The sequence below is a fragment of the Sabethes cyaneus genome, chromosome 3, assembly GCF_943734655.1.
Source record: "Sabethes cyaneus chromosome 3, idSabCyanKW18_F2, whole genome shotgun sequence".
In the NCBI taxonomy this organism is placed as follows: domain Eukaryota; kingdom Metazoa; phylum Arthropoda; class Insecta; order Diptera; family Culicidae; genus Sabethes; species Sabethes cyaneus.
In genome coordinates this window covers 193438807-193456157 of record NC_071355.1, presented here as the reverse complement: position 1 = coordinate 193456157, position 17351 = coordinate 193438807, and positions in this window count along the sequence as shown.

Genomic DNA, 17351 nt, shown 5'->3' with positions numbered 1-17351 from the left:
GTCCGCACCGAGCGGCGAAAGTGTCCTTCCGAACGAACGGGCAACCGAACGGAATCCAATGAAAATCCTAGATCGAACGAAAATAAATCGCCATTGTTCGGATTAAACGGCACCACGGCAAGTCAATCTCGACACGTAAATTATGCAGGTTGCTTTATGCGTCGGGGCATCTTTTGCAACTGGTCGGGACTGAGCGTGGACATCTCGTCGCTCATCGGTCGGTGCTGTTTTATGGAGCGGAAAAAATAATCCACAAGCTCGAGCCGTTGCGTTGTGCTGGTGGTGTCGTACTGTGGGCGTAGAAAATGACCAACTTTTGACTAACACTGACTGGTGCGGTGACAATGGAAACCTGTCGGTCATTAAGAATAAATGGAAACCATTTCTTTTTTGGGATATTTCAAATACAGTCGATAGAACGAGAAGTGGAGGGATGCTTCAATGAATGTGACACCGAGTTTTAGGTTATTTTCGCAAAGTCAACGCATCGGAAACAAGCAATGCCAGAAGCGCAATAAAGTCCTTAGTAAAGTATAAGAGTGGATATTCACAGTTGGTGCCAAAGTGGAAACTGAAAGTATGGTTTTCCATAGAATGCCCTCCCTGCACGGGATGTTGTTTGCTCGTTTTTCCAAGACTTATCGCGAGGGATATAAAACGGACTACTCAACATCCTCTACTCATCAAGCAAACGAAGTTGCCTATCGGGCCACTCTACAGTTCAAGATTCAACGCAGTTCAAATGAACATCAGCTAAGTCTGTGGATGAATTGAAATACAGGCTAAAATAATAAAAAAAACTTCAACGAAAGCAATGATAGTACGGAATGGAAGAAATGTCATTAAAATCACGTTTCTACAACAAATTACCTCTACTGTGCAAAGAGTGCCATCATTGGGTGGAAGGTGATTGGAAGCTCTTCCATTCGCCTGCACTCAGCAGAAAATGTCCCTTCTTTTTTGTCATTGGGCTCTGTATTCTGCGTCGGCCATAGACCGTGAAAAATGAATGCCATAGTAGAACCGTAAGGATATACGCGACACTATCTGTGTGGCACAGTAAGACGAGCTGCAGGAGCTGCAAGAAAAGGGCAGCACAGTGCAGGCGACGAATAGATGGGTACAATGAGAAGTTTTGATGCCTTGGGTGGAAAAATGAAAGGAAATGCTTGCCAGGAACAAATGAAATTTTTATCATTCCGACATGGCGCAAAAGTTGTGCCGGCAAGTAGCGTGACCGAGCAGCTAGGGTGGCCACGTTTCTAATCTAGAATATGTCCGCATCAAGTGTGCTCTGCGGCTAGCCACTAATACATCCCCGATCGTGGTCTGGTTGGATTTAATCCCCATCCGCATTTGTCATCTAGGAATAGTACTTTATGAGCGTGACATTCTGTGAACACATTCTGTCCCGTCCTATTTCGGAGCTGGAGCCTCTTGCCGGCTACAGTAGCCTTAGCCATCGTCGACCAACCGAGAGATTCACCATCACCCGGCCTGTCGGTTTTGTCCGGTTTCTCAGCACGGCGCAGCCACATATAGATAGTTCCGGAGACGTCCGGAGAAGTTTGTATGGAAGGAAAATGATTAAAAATTAAATTAAGAATTGTATCGCAAGTGGTAATAGCACCCGGTATGGCTGCGTAGAAAATACAAGAACGAGAAACAGACAAGATCGTTAGTTCATTATAGATACTGATGATGGCACACCGTATACAGTAGCATGCAGTTGCGCTCCGTCCGGATGTACGAGCGATGGTCGGGCGGTCTTGTACGATGGCGAGCGTTGCATTAAGATGGTTCACGCAAACTGGACTACCCTTGCTTATTTAATGATTCTTTTGATCATTAGATCAAAATTAAAATTAAGATCGAAATAAATAAATAAGTTTTAAGTCATTATAGGATGCATTATTTATGCAATGACTGTAGCTGAGAATGTATTTTGGAATCGTTATTCTTTTGCTGAGCACTATTTTTGCAGGATACTGTACCAACAGCTGTCGTAACAAATTAGCTGGTTGAGTGTTTGTTTCCACTGCTTTACCATGAGAAAAGGATCAAATTAGTAATTTCCACAGTCGATGATTACCTTTCGCGAACGGTTCTAGCCAACTATCCGCATTTTGCCGGTAAGATTAAGCTGTCATTAGCCTCTGAATCTGCTTCTTCCTTCATTATTATTGTGGGTTTGAGTGATTTACCTTCTTGCAGACTTCATATGCGTTTCCAAGGTGTATCTAATCCACATCTACAGACGTATCCGTATTTTAATTCCATTTGCTGCTGAAAATATCGGCGATGAACTTGGAAGTTTGATCAGCTGTAGAGTCTGGTTGCTTTGTTTTCTAGGAGAACGGATATATTTTGTGTTTTTGTGGAGAGCAGTGATTAAAATTTTCACTCACATGTAGGATAAACGTTTTTCGCTCACCCATTATTCTCATATGACAACTAAATTCTGTGCTTATCTGTTTGAACAAAGCGAACGAAAAACATTTTTCCGCTGCAGAATGAGAGTTGATAATATCTCATAGCATTTTTCCCTGAAAAACATTTATCCTCTCACTCAGTGAACCATGAAAAATATAAATCGCAGGTGGTATTGGCGCGAAACTCTAATGCATTACTAGGTATATAATGAAACCCATGGTGATACCCAAATACATAAATTCGGTTGTTTTATATGTTTCTCTCTTGTTGGCTGGTTGCTTGGTAAATTCAATAGTAACCTGTGCATTTTCGTCTCTGAAAAACGGTTGATACTGCTTTATCCTCTCGCAACAAAGAGAGGATAAACTCGTGTTACGAAAAATTAAAAATAAACAAATCATGATCGCGTGTTTCTAGGGATAAAGGAAAATATGGATAACCTGCGCTCACGAGCGACAATACATATGTATAAAACATTCTCGTTTCTATTTTGCAAGGTTATAAGTCGTAGTAGGCAAAATTCTTTGAATATCGCGCATTTGAAACGATAAATTGAATGCCTGGTGGAGAGCAATATCTGCAACCGTCAGGTACAATAATGGAAAACCCATTATCCCTCAATTTAACGCACGATGATATGCTTTCTTATTTAAGGAATGGCCATAGTTTGACCACCTAGGTAGGGGATGATCATTTTCCTATCATAATTTAACCAGTGGAGATTCCATTTATGGAATCGAGTAAGAAAGATGTATTACATGTGAATGCATCTGTTTTTTTTGACTTGTATATGACTCTATGCGCGGTCATGACTTAAACTCCTTTTTTGGGAAGGGAATAAGTGTTTGATGCTAAGAATGGTTAATGGAATGAACTGAAGAATTGCAATATATAGACCAAAAACTCTTAAATGCCTTTGGACACTTTACTTTTTGTTCTTACAAAGTATAAAAATTACCTTTTTGCCGACCGGTTTCGGGTAAGTAGTTACCCATCTACGGGCTTCGGCATTCTTGAAAGTTGTCCTGCCTATCGTATCCGGATAGCATTTTGTACACTTGGTTTGTCACCTTGATGAATCCCTCGGCGTGATTCGAATGAACTTCACAATCTACTCGAAATCCGAACACAGCGCTTAGTACCATCCATCATAGATTGAATCAGTTTAATGAGCTTCCTGAAAAAGAAGCTAAAATTGATTCTAATCTCAACTCACTCAGACAGTTGCTGAGTACACTACAAGATACAAGATCACTAAATCGGGAGAACTGCACACACACACACACACACACACACACACACACACACACACACACACACACACACACACACACACACACACACACACACACACACACACACACACACACACACACACACACACACACACACACACGCACACACACTCACACACACACACACGCACACACACTCACACACACACACACACACACGCGTTCTCTAAATAAAACCAATATTGTTTTACTGACCCATAATACTGGGAGCATTGACTCATAATTCTGACCACGTTTAAAAGTGGCCCATAATACTGGGAATGGAACATGTTTACATTTTGTTATTTTGCAAAAAAGTGTGTGATTTTGAAATAAGTTTGCCTACAGAAAATCAAATTATGATATATTTATAACCAATTAAGTTATAAATAAACTGTAAATTATTTAAATCTGTGTTTCTACCAATAATTTTGTAGCATCATCATGCTTAACTGGCCCATAATACTGGGATGACTGTAATACAGAGCAACGTGATGCCACGCCAGTTACCGCATTCAGTTAGGTCTCCTTTCTTATTTCTTATATTGCTGAAAAGCTGATGCATCATCTGTTCTGACAAAGATGGGTCAGCTTTGAGCATTTCGGCTGAAATACGATCTATCCCTGGCGCTCTATTGGATACTCATACTCTTGATGGCTGCTACAATTTCATCCGGCGATGGTGCCTCCACTCACTCACCGGCAACAGAGGACAAGAATTCCAGCCGTGAGAAGCGGAAGTCGGGCCTTCTATGGACTCCACAAACACTTGCGGTAGAACAATCTGAGCCCCCATACAAAGTACACACTGTACAACATGCTAATTAGACCGATTGTCCTCTATAGACACGAAACGTGGACACTACTGAAAGAGGACCTACAAGCACTTGGAGTTTTCGAACGGCGGGTGTCAAGAACCATCTTTGGCAGCGTACAACAGAACGGTGTATGGAGGCGAAGAATGAGTCACGAGCTCGCGCGTGTCTACAGCAAACCCAACATTTAGAAAGTGGTTAAAGCTGGACGAATATGTTGGGCAGGGCATGGCACTAGAATGCCGGACAACTATCCTGCAAAAATGGTTTTCGCATTGAATCCGGTAGGAACAAGACGAGAGGGGTACAGCGAGCTATATGGCAAGGCCAGGTGGAGCGAGATCTGGCGAGCACTGGGTGCCCGCGGAACTGGAGACCAGTTGCCATGGATGTTGTCGTAAGACGTTAGGCCAATTAAGTAAGTAAGTAAGTAAGTAAGTACTTACCTACTTACTGGTAAGTGAATAAGTAAGGAGAGCTAATTTGAGGTCCACTGGAACCAACCAGATCTCATCTTTAAGGGAGCAGTCAGCAAGCAAGGACTATCCTTTTTGGAAGCTACGAGTAACCCACTATCTGAAGGAACGTGGTTTCCTCACTGCCTGGAATGTACCCCACTAATGGAGGAATACGGAGACGTTCCAAAGGAAGCCACTGAAGAGGAGCAGGCCTTACTGTCAGGGAAGTATCAGTAGCGCTTGAAGGAAGATGACGAGGTCGTAAACATTTTCTGGTTTGCTCTGGATAACGATGCCATCGATCACGTGTAGGAGTGTGTTTACACAGAGAACATCCTGGACTGGCGAACATGGTTTACCTGCGACATGTATGATTGGTCATATCAAGGCTAGCTATTGTCGGTTGCTGAACAAGGCAGGAGCAGCAAAGAGGAAGCGTGGACCCAGGCAAGCAAACGTTGCTCTGATGTTTCTAAGCGGGAACAAGTCCCAGCAGAACACTAAAGAATATGTGATTAAAGGCACATTAAAGGTTAGCATTCTATAACTTTGTAGAATATCCTATATGCTTAATAACGGTTGCACATCGGCTCGGTATTGAGACCACAAGCTCTGAACATCAAGGAGAAGGTATTGCCGCCCACGAATCATGAACTAACTATTTTGCATTTTTAGCTTTGCTTCGGAAACAGCGTATTTGACATCTCCCCACAGATGCTCAACGAGGAGATTGTGCTGGTCACCCCATAACCTCAATTTTCTTCTCGCAAACCGCCCAGTTAGCTTCGAGGTACGATGCTGGTCTAACAAGCTAGTCATCATATGTTCGAATCTCGGCTAGGCGGTGCTTGCTAGTTAGAGTCAATAGGATCGTTGCACTGGCCCCGTAATTTTCCTGTACTCTAACAGCCGGCTGCGAAGTCTGTCGATAAAGAAGGGTAATGTCTAAAGACGGTATAAACCCATGGCTTTGCTTTTTTTCTTCTCGCAAAATCAGTGCCAATCGAAAGATTAGGATCATTCATTTGATCTTTTATGGCAAACGACAAATTTTATGGCTTCTTTTGTCTAGGTGTTTGTGATAGAAGTGTAAGCGGTTGTTATTGTCATTTCTCTTTGTCTCAGGCCGAATGTACTCCTCATGAAGCTTATTACCTAATTGGGATTTGCAGAGCAGATTACGAAAGCCTTCATTGTTACTTTACCGAAGATTCTTAGTCCGCGAAGCGATAGTGAACTGCACTGGCAGAGCACATGTTATGCGGTTTCACTTTTGAATCCACAGAGATCAACGACAACGACAACGACAACGACAACGACAACGACAACGACAACGACAACGACAACGACAACGACAACGACAACGACAACGACAACGACAACGACAACGACAACGACAACGACAACGACAACGACAACGACAACGACAACGACAACGACAACGACAACGACAACGACAACGACAACGACAACGACAACGACAACGGCAACAGCAACGGCAACAACATAGTTGTTACAAGAACAATAACGACAATAACAACGACAATAAGTTCAGTTCATATCTTTAACAACAATTGGTAGTACCCGTCTTTGCAATATTGCTGAAAAACATGCATTAATCGAATCCAATTAGAATGGGGACGCTTGGTGTTTATTCAATATGTCAGTGACAGTTCAGTGACAGGGCCACACAGTTTCTTGAATTTCATTCGTGTCGCCTGACACCTATAATTTCCAGTGGGACATGATTTCGGTCGACCAACTGAATACCATACTGAACCACCCTACATTGAACATGTATAGAATACTTTTTCTGCCACTGGGGACCTGTGAAATTGCATTTAGTTCGAAGACAAATGATGCAATTAAACTGTGTACTTCAACAGTATGGGGGCCGGCCGGTAGAATATTTGGCCTTGTATAAACAATATTCTGTCTGGTGGTGAAAAACCGTAACGAACTTTTGACTGGAAAACTTATACCAACCCGCGAGGGACCAGCGTCGAGAGTTGTCACGTTTGTATTGAAGTTACAGTTTTGTTGGGCCGAAAACCGAAATATTATGTTTTGATTAAAGGTTTTATATTATGTACGATAAAACCCACAAAAGCGAATTCAGTCCGATTCGTGTTCGTCGTAGTAATCAATTTGTTTTGGTGATTTCTGATTAAACATAAGCACATGTGCGCTGTTATTATGCAAAATATTCAAATTTTTCTTGAAGTAATTTATCTAGTATAAATTTGCAAGGGGCGTCCGAGGCGAATATCATTAGCATTAATTCGACAAAGGCGGATCCGGCCAAAATTCAGAGCCTTTTTTTTCTCTGCTTACCCATTCGCTAGAAGGACCTTTCAGAATGCTTCTAGTATGTACATCTACGCTACTTTATTTAGCAATATATCTCTAAAATTCAAATGCTAGCGAACTTGGTCGGTCGTTTCGTATTACTATTTTCAAACCAGCCAATACAAAAAGTTGGAATGCTTGAAAAATACAATTCCCCGAAATCAAATCAAATTATTTAGAGCTGCTTTGTCGGTACAGCACAGAGCAGTGGTCGTCTCCCCTGCGGTAACCAGAGCAACAATGGTTGAAAGTTGGATGTAATAGAAAATAAATTTATGCAAACAATGCAGAAATACAAGGGCATTTTACAAACACGGGAGAACAAATTCTGTGTGCAGTGCAGTTTTCCACAATCCGCTTTGCTGGCTGAAACCGGAGCAGTGCACTGCGGGAAGCTGCTATCAAATCAAATCAGGACCTGAATAATTTTAGTGACCGAAACGGTCGTATAGAGAGCGTAACAATTTAGCTCACTGTTCGTACGGATATTTAACCACACCACTGACTAACGAAACGGGATGCCCGCCCCCGTAGATAGAACATTCTCGGACCAGGACCATCATTACTCCCATCAAAGATCGTATTCCATTCATTCAACCTAGCCCACCTACTGGAAAACTGTGCTTAACTATTGTATTGCGAAAAGGGTGTTTTCACTTACTGTAACGAGCCGTTCGTTCGTGTGTGGGGAGTGTCCGGGGGATTTAGTCTGTGGAATGCGTGAAGAGTGATGATTGAAATCGTTTTTGACATTGTACAAACGTTATTGTGACGACATCCGCGAGCTGGCGGGACTGAACGCTGAAAGGGTAAGTAGATTGATGTTTTCGGTACAAATTATTATGGAAATTTCGAAACTACATGACGGTTTAATGAGTTCAACTGTTGTGCCTAGTATATATAATTACTGGAAACGGGATGCACGACGTCATAATAATTTTGTATTGGAAGGTTTGTGTATGTGTAATTCTATAGATCCGATTACTGCTTCATACAACCGTACAATACACTGAAAAGCTTGTATGATGTAAAACATTTGCCGAATAATCAAGGTATTCAGCGTTGAAAGACTGTTTCACAAATGATTCACTTTGAGAAACAAATTCGTTCAAACAAAAGGCAAAGCCTTGATGGTGCTACATACATCATGTGGTTTTGTCCCATTTCGCCAGTCTTTAGATTTCAGCATCAACCTGGAAAAATGGACCGCTTTCTGACAAAACTAATCCTCGGTAATTTATCAGATGTCTCGGGAAATGAGATCGAGAGGAAAACATTTTTATCTTCCTTGTCTTTGCTCTGGAGAGGCTGTGCAAGGCTGTTTTTTTGTTGCGAATAATTTTCTCGCTTCGGTACGGAGCAACGAGCTAACAATTTAGCCAACGAAATTGAAAGACATCATTCATTTGTATTAAACTTACACAATCAGTTTGTTTGGCGGTGCAAAGCACTGCAAAGTTGTTTGGAGTTTCGCACGGTCATATCACAAAGAGCAGAGTTTCATCATTATCTAACGGGTATTAGAAAGTACATCATATTAGGTGTTCAATTGCTGATATTTCGTTGCTCAACTAACAAAGTTATCTAGCTGTGCCTCAAAATGTAACGTCGGTCAGTTTTGCGATATAAAATAATTTGTAAAGAGGGAAGTTTATGCTTCATCTAATTGAAGTGAAGATCATTAATAAAGAAAATGAATATAAAAGGTCCCAGATGAATGCTTCGCAGAACTTCAGTGGTAATACCGCTGGATCCGATAATATGATTGTTTCGAGTTTTTATTGTTTTGAAAAGATCTGAAACCATATCAAAACAAGTACATATAGTAATAGAGTTTGCTGCATTCAAGATTAATTTATGCCAAGACCAGGGATGGTACGATCACTTGGACTCAATTCACATTTATTTGACAGTACTGTCTCAGCCAAGCAAAATGTGACAAAGTTATGTATGGGACATTTGTAGAACTAGTCATTATCTACAATTTTGCTAAACAAAGTTTAGCTGTATTTTTTGTAGTTACAGTGCTTAATGCTAGTAGCTCATTAGCACTTGGCACCATAAATACAAAAGATACAGCTCAGCTTTATTCAGAAAAGTTGTAGATAGTAACTAGTTCTGCAATCGTCCGATACATAACTTTTTCAAATTCTGCTTGGCTGAGACGGTACTGTCAAATGAATGTGAATTGAGTCAAAGTGAGTACCATTCCTGGCCAAGACCCTTTACCAAAAATTGACGTTATTTCTAGCAAAAACGAGATTGCACACTTTCAGCAACCCTTTCAGCAATCACTACCGGGATCATCAAAACATTGTAGGTTATCCAAATAAACCATTAAAGTAGCAATAGCATGCACTTATTAGAGTGAAATCTCCCCCACGAATGAGCAAAATTTTCTGCGGAGACATGAACAGTAAGCGGAAATACTATTAATGAAGGTGTCAAACACATCCTCCGTTGTTGTGCCTGCCGTACAGCGTGTACTGAAATAGCATCAACACAATCGATCGAACAATTTCCTATTAATCATTGTCAGTACGTACGCACGCACGGGCGGGCATTGTGGAAGCCCCCGGTTGGTGGGTCGGTCGGTCGGTTGCACAGAAATCTCAACCAGATTACCCTAGTTCGTAACTTCTCCGTCTCTATAATTGTGGGTGCTCTGATCTGCGTTGCCACCACCAGGATCCAAATAAAGTAGAAAGCTTCAGCTTGTTCGCGATATGATTAAAATATCTTCTTTCACCGAGCGTGGCGAAGCGAACGCTGCCGAGCAGAAACTGCCGGCTGGTGGGTAATAACCTCATCAAATTTCTCCGTCGACTCGTTGCTGTAAAGCTTGATCCTCCCCGTCCCGGGGCCGGGGCTGACGTTGACTGATTCATGAGACAAAGTGACACCGAATCAGCATCCCACATTGCTTTCATCAGCTTTGTTGTCAGCCGTGCCAAACCAAGTTACCGTGCGAATGTGTTGCTTCAGTTCACGTATTCTTAATATAAGAAACAATTAAAAATTGTTTGAAAATCACCAGTTAAATGTAGTGAAAGAAGAATAAAACAACGTTCCGGAACTAGAAACAATAAAAAGCAGCAATTACTGACAAAAATTAAAACATGAAACAATCAGATTACCCCTAGCCTACGGCAGCACCCGAATAACAATGCCAGGCGTCTTTCTCCGGAATCTTGCTGGGCTTCGCTTATCAATATGACACCTACTGCGTACAGTCAGTAGAATGAAGGTACTGTAACTGATTTAATTAAGATTCCAACATCAAAGGATTCATGTTTCCACGCTACTGAATTTCCATTGGATACGCAAGCTCATTCGCATGCCGCGTTTCCATGTGCCACCAAACGTGTTGTTGTTGTTGTTGTTGTCGGTTACAACACCCAACTGGAGAGGCTCGACCGTTTGCTTCTTGGTAACGTTACACGCAGCACACAGGCCACTTATCATCCCATGGGATGGAGGATAAGGGACACTGCACTGCTGCCTACCGGTGGTGTTTTGTGACCTCTGGCGTTTGATTGGAAACAGTCGGATCGCCCTTACTGACGGCGCGGCGGCGGCGTGGCGGGTCGTTTAGCACTCGCTCACTTGTGCTGTGTATTCTGACACTACCTGCAAAGCCTACCGGTACCTACCTGTATGCACGCAAATCATTAATTAATTCCGATATCTGACACTAATGAATTCGATAATTTCGCGCAATCGCTGGTTGGTTTGGACAGTTATTGCAAATCGCTAGTAATTGGTCGAAAGTTATTAGAATGGTACAGTTTAGCTGAAGGGAAGCTTCAATTAAGGGCCCTTCGATTGTGGTTTCCACCCCTTCTGTGGTGGTTGTGATTGATAAACTTGAATAGATGTAAGCTATTAGATCGGTGTGGAGATTTGAATGTTCTGTACGTATTTTAATTTAGATTTGAGCACGTTGATATAGCGCTTGGTTATTTTCTAAACGAATTCTGATTGAATATGGACATTATTCAAAATTATCGGACAAAATGATACGAAAGGTCTAAGATTTCATGAAATTCTGTACGTGATCATGTTTAGTAGATTTATAAACGAAAACAATATTTTAAAAATGTAAGGTCTTTGATTTCTAAAGGAAATGACCAACCACTTGCAGAATGGTGCGAAAAGTCCCAGCTTCTTCAGCCGTGATCCACCAGAACAAACACTATTTTCTGGTCCGTGCACACTGCATCAATTTGCACTCCTTCATTCATGTTGCGCCGGCTGAATGAGACGAAATCGACGAAATTCGTAGAGACTGAACGTTGTTAAAAAAAAACATGTTAGTCTGAAGAAATGTAATGTTGCCAGCTAGCGAACAAATCGCCATTCACGATTATCTCGATCACTTTAGAGCTGGAGCATAACGATGTTATTACTCGATATAAAAATCTTTTCTAAACGTGTACCAATAAAACAAAAAAAAAGTTGGTTCTAGTACATCAATTAGTTTCTTATAATTAGAAGTTGTAATTCATTGAATTCCGCGATATCTGAGTAAATCGCTTCCAGTTGAGGTTTTCTGGGAAATTTGGTTTTAAAACTTGAAAATAAACTGGTCATGTATACATAACCCAGCAAACCACAAATCGTATATTAATGTGTAAACATCATCCTAAATACAGTGGGATTTCGAATTTGGCATGGTTGGATTTTGGCATGCTTCGATTTAGGCAACAAAAGTATCCGTTTTTGGCAACACAAAATATTTTACTTCCAAAAATATGCTTAAATATCAGTCAGTTTCCGCATACATACTTTAAGGTGAAGGTCGTCAGAGGCCAGCTGCTTTTTTACTGATTTCAGTACTTGTTTCCACTATCGTTTTGTTTATGCTGAGTTGCTAGTAGTAGGTAACAATCTGTTATGAACAATTATGAAACGTAGAATCGGGTATCCTTTTTTGCTGTCGAACTAGATCCGACAGTAATTCTACCACATAAAATGTTCTTTACGGTGAATGTTATGATCAGAGAATTTTATAAGTATATTTTCGACACTTTACGACCGTTAATTTAATAGTGAAAATTATTGGCCAATTTCACGCTCAACGTAAATATGGCATCACTCCCGTTTCCTTGGTAACGTATCAACAACGACGGTCGCGGATTCGAAATTGCAATCGAAACGAAGTAAAGTTTTTCATATCAACTCAAGTGAACAGTTTGGGCAAAATCATTATAATATCTTACCAGATAACTGTTGGGGTGGTAAATTAAAGTTTTCTGTGTTTCAAGTTAAGTTTCGCGAGTGATGTGATTAATGGAACGGCCGAAAAAAATTAAAGAAAAGTCGACGGCGAAAAAGTGAAAATATAGTGATGAATTTAAATGGGGCAGAAATCTCAGTATTTAGTGTAAGTTATGCCCCAAAAAGTAATAGAACCTATAGAATGCAATGTTTAGTGCTTCGAGTTGCAAGATCTGCTTACGGCTAGCAGGTTAGTTGAACTAATTCTATTTTTTGGTGATGGTTTCCCGAGTCTATGGGAGCATGTTGATACACTGAAGAAGGGAAGGGAAGGATGATATTCGGTGCCATACTGACTGACATAAATGGACTATGACGACCTTGTCCTTAAATGACGAAAAAATATTGCCCTAAGTGTGTTCATGAAAAATTGTTTACGGTTATAGAATGTTTCGAACAATATTTTTATTGCCGTAGGACTACGTCTTACCTCAGGTAGCCAAAAACTTACTTCCACCGGACGGATAGTTCTTGGAGGATTTTGTGAACAAAAAAAGGTTGCAATCGTCAGTTCGGTATGGGAAAGCAGAGAGATCGGACGCTTGTGTGTTTTCGCGATACGTTGGATTGAAAGATCAGTAGTTTTCGCTTTGATTTAATATACGCGAGTGCCTCTAGTTGAAATTCCTATAAGCAAGAGTGACTAACGATGAGTTTATACCCCGCGGATCGGAATGAGTGATATTTTGAGCTAATTGTGATGAAAAGTGCGATTCCGAACCAAGCTATTTCAGCTTTTTCCTTTGTCGGTTATGCATGTCTGTGTATTCGAGCAATGATATTGCCCGCTCAGCTGTGTGCTCAGCGCAAGAAAAATTCCGTTTCGGCAGTTCGTATAATAATGTGTATCAAATGCAAAGTGCATGTGTGTTAGTGAAGCAGTTGGGGCTTGTTAATGAGTGCTTAGATAAGTAGTGGTTTGGCTGTTTGTTTTTTAGGCTGAAGACTGATGTGTGGCGATGTCTTTCTTGTGTGCTGTCCGTTTTAAACCTTACACAGTCGCAGACTTTGCTGGCCCATCGGGAGGCTGACTCGGTTAATAATACAGTGTACAATTTTATACAATTGAATGTATTTTTAAAATATAGTTTATTAATTAGTATATGATTGCGATACATAAACAAGTGAAGAATCATTGCCACTATAATAGACATTCTTTATATATATTGTATATTCATATTACTCATTATTTAATACATTTGCATATACATCATTAAAAGAGGGAGGGAAGGGAGCATCAGGGTATCGAATGAATCAAAGACTGGATGAGGGATGTGGTAACCAGCCCAAGTCATATAAGGTCGGAGAGGATTTTGACGCGACCTTCTAGCACACAAATCATCACGCAAGATAAGTTTGCACGGCGAAGTTATGTATCTAGAAACCGGAGGTCTATGCTGGAAGGAGTGTCTTATATTCCCGTGGAATCATATAAGCGACATTGCTTATAGATCCACCCAACCCCTTTTGGTCCTTCACGAACAGCATTGACATGAAAGTTACTGGGTAGATAAATTCGATACTGCAGTAATTCTACTTGCATACAATGGGAAACCCTTGAGGTGATGGTGGCTATCCCCATACATACATACATACATACAAAAAAAGGTTGCAATCGTTGATTAACCTTTACGTCCCCGACATCAAAAATGAAGGTACTTTCAGTTACACTTTTGGCTCTATCTCCACTAATTTTCAATCGATTTTTATGAAACTAGTCTTAAAAGAACCACATTAGATTGGCCTTTAATGAAAAAAATATGCAGGTAAATTATGGTTCCATTTTCCCGGAGATATTCCAGATCGCGGTGGGATTTTTTTTTGACGTCATAAGTAACAGATGAAATAAAATTAGAAATCTGTTTAATTGACAGCGCAAAAGTTATCCATTTTATTTGTAGTCACTAATAATGACTTGTACACTATCCTGTAGAGCGCTGGCTTACGCCTCACTCTCCGGAACATCCGCTGTCGGTTCTACCGGAACTCAAAAGTGGTCATTCAGTATGCTCTTCGAAAATATGGCAAATGGGGTATCAAATCATAGGATTTTTCAACGCGAGCTCTTTAGTGGACATTTGAATGTTTTTTGAGTAGATCTGGACATTTCGGACATCCGGCATCGGTTCTACCGGACCTCAAAAGTGGCCATTTGGAATTCTCTTCGAAAATATGGCAAATGGGGTATCAGATAACAGAATTTTTCAACACGAGCTCTTTATTGCTAATTTTGATGTATTTTGAGTCGATCTGGACATTCCGGAATATCCAGCATCGGTTCTACCGGAACTCAAAAGTGGTCATTTGGAATTTTTGTTGAAAATATGGCAAAATGGCCATATGGGTAGTACCAATGCCGAATGTTCCGGAATGTCCAGATCGACTCAAAATACATCCAAATGTCCACTAACGAGCTCGTGATGAAAAGTCCTGTGATTTGATACCCCATTTGCCATATTTTCGAAGAGCATACTGAATGACCACTTTTGAGTTCCGGTAGAACCGACAACGGATGTTCCGGAGAGTGAGGCATAAGCCAGCGCTCTACAGGATAGTGTACAAGTCATTATTAGTGACTACAAATAAAATGGATAACTTTTGCGCTGTCAATTAAACAGATTTCTAATTTTATTTCATCTGTTACTTATGACGTCAAAAAAAATCCCACCGCGATCTGGAATATCTCCGGAAAAATGGAACCATAATTTACCTGCATATATTTTCATTAAAGGCCAATCTAATGTGGTTCTTTTAAGACTAGTTTCATAAAAATCGATTGAAAATTAGTGGAGATAGAGCCAAAAGTGTAACTGAAAGTACCTTCATTTTTGATGTCGGGGACGTAAAGGTTAATAACATTTAGTCAATTTCTAACGCATTTACTTTTTTTTCTTTTTTCTAACGACGTATAGCAGTCGGCTTTACTTTTCTGTTGGGGAAGAATAAATGCTTAATGCGAGAAATGTAGATTCAGGCAAACTGAAAATTCTTGATATTAGGCCAAAAATATAGACTTAGCGAAGGCGAGAGTCGAACTCACAGCTCCCAATCTCTAGCTGAGCGTGTACAGAACATACCGTTAAAGAAAAGAAGACGTCACAAAAATTCAAAAGGCCCAGTCTGGTATAACAGCCAAATTAAGAATCTAAAAAATCGTAAACAAAAAGCCCATAAAATTTATAAAAAACACGCCAATAGTGAAAATTTAGCAATATACTTGGACATATGCAACCAGCTTAATTTTGCAGTCAGCAATGCATTTGAAGAGTACAACTCAAAAATTGAACTTGAAATAAAGTCCAGTCCTAAAAACTTCTTTAATTACGTGAAAACCAAACTAAAATCTGATAACTTTCAATCCATAATGCATCTTGATGAAAGTGTTGGGGATAACTCGGAAAAGATTTGTAATCTCTTTGCAAAATTTTTTCAAGAAATCTATGCAACATTTTCTGAAGAAGATCGCGATCGCGACTATTTTGCATTTTATCCGGAATTTTCAGTGGATATAGATGTCAAGCAACTTCATGCTCAGGACATTTTGCAGGCCTTAAAAAATTTAGATGCCTCAAAAGGCCCTGGACCCGACGGAATCCCTCCAGTTTTCATAAAAAATCTTGCAATCGAGTTTACAGCTCCTTTTAACTTTAAGAATCCGGAATCTTTCCAAAAATATGGAAAAGCTCTTTTCTAGTACCTATCTTTAAATCAGGTCGGAAATCTGACGTACGTAATTATCGTGATATTGCCATAATCTCTTGCATTCCAAAACTTTTCGAAGCAATTCTTAATGAAAAATTATTCCTGCAAATTAAAAACAGAATTACAGAAATGCAACACGGTTTCTTCAAAGGACGCTCGACTACGACAAATTTACTGGAATTTATTGACTATGCATTGAATGCAATGGATAATGGAAACCATGTTAAAGCACTTTATACGGACTTTAGCAAAGCATTTGGTCGCATTGACATACCAATGCTGCTTTTCAAATTGCAAAAAATAAATAAATAAATAAATAATAAAAAATTGCAAAAAATTGGAATTCAACCAGGGCTCCTGAAATGGCTTGAATCGTATTTATCTAATCGCCAACAAATAATTAAATTTAACGGAAAGAACTCGAATCCAATTCAAGTCACTTCTGGGGTCCCTCAAGGCTCTTATTTGGGACCTCTTCTTTTTATTTTGTATGTAAACGACATTTCCTTCATTCTCAAGAAACTTAAAGTGCTAATATATGCCGATGACATGAAGCTCTTTTTGGAAGTAAGAAATGAAGAAGACATCAATGTATTCCAGAATGAAATACACATATTCTACACATAGTGTAAAAAGCCTATTAGAACTTAATGTAAAAAAATGCAATCTAATAACATTTACCAGAAAAAGAACTACACCAGAAGTCTCAATCAGATTAGGAAATCAAACAGTAGAAAAATGTGAAAAAGTTAGGGATTTAGGAATAATCTTAGACTCCAAGCTAAATTTTATCGACCATTATAACGCAATAATACACAAGGCAAATAACATGCTAGGTTTCATTAAACGTTTTAGCTACAATTTTTTGGATCCATACACAATCAAAACATTATACATTGCCTATGTGAGGTCAATACTGGAATACTGCAGCATTGTATGTTCACCTTTTTCCATCACGCACGAAGAGAGAATAGAATCAGTACAAAAACAATTTCTCTTATATTAGGTAAATTAGGTTGGACAACATTTCCTCTTCCATC